This window comes from Arachis duranensis, chromosome 9 (genome assembly GCF_000817695.3).
Source record: "Arachis duranensis cultivar V14167 chromosome 9, aradu.V14167.gnm2.J7QH, whole genome shotgun sequence".
In the NCBI taxonomy this organism is placed as follows: domain Eukaryota; kingdom Viridiplantae; phylum Streptophyta; class Magnoliopsida; order Fabales; family Fabaceae; genus Arachis; species Arachis duranensis.
In genome coordinates this window covers 110,894,348-110,894,897 of record NC_029780.3, presented here as the reverse complement: position 1 = coordinate 110,894,897, position 550 = coordinate 110,894,348, and positions in this window count along the sequence as shown.

The following is a 550-nucleotide window of genomic DNA, read 5'->3' as shown; positions in this document are numbered from 1 at the left end:
CCTGCAAATATCTCCAATCCAATGGGCTGTTTAGAGATAAGATTGATGGTGAAGATTTCACTGTTGGCTGCTGTGAATGTCCTCGAAATAGGTGCCCACATTTCCTTTGGCAAAACATGTGGCCTTAAGACAGTGGCGCAAGATCCAGTATCTAGCAATACAACAGCCTTTGTGGGTTTGTCATAGATGGATTTCTTGACTTTTAGATCAAAATGGGGACGAGGAGTGCCATCAATCTGCTTCATTCCTAAGGATCCAAGATATCCAAGTTCTTCTTCTGGAAAATTTGATCCTTTAGGAATCTTTGTAGTAATGGAGGCCATGGGTGGTGCTAAGGAGGATATAGAAAAGATTGACCTTTTTGGTGGAAAGTCTTCTTCTGAATCAGAGTCTTGGAAAACATATTCAGTTTCCCCGTCTTTAACTTCTTGTTCTTCAAGTACTGATTCAAGGTCTTCTCCATCTTCAATGGAAGCTGCATCCATTAAGGATTGAAGCATCTTTATCTCCTTTTTTGTCTTGTGGGGACATGACTTAGCAAAATGTCCTT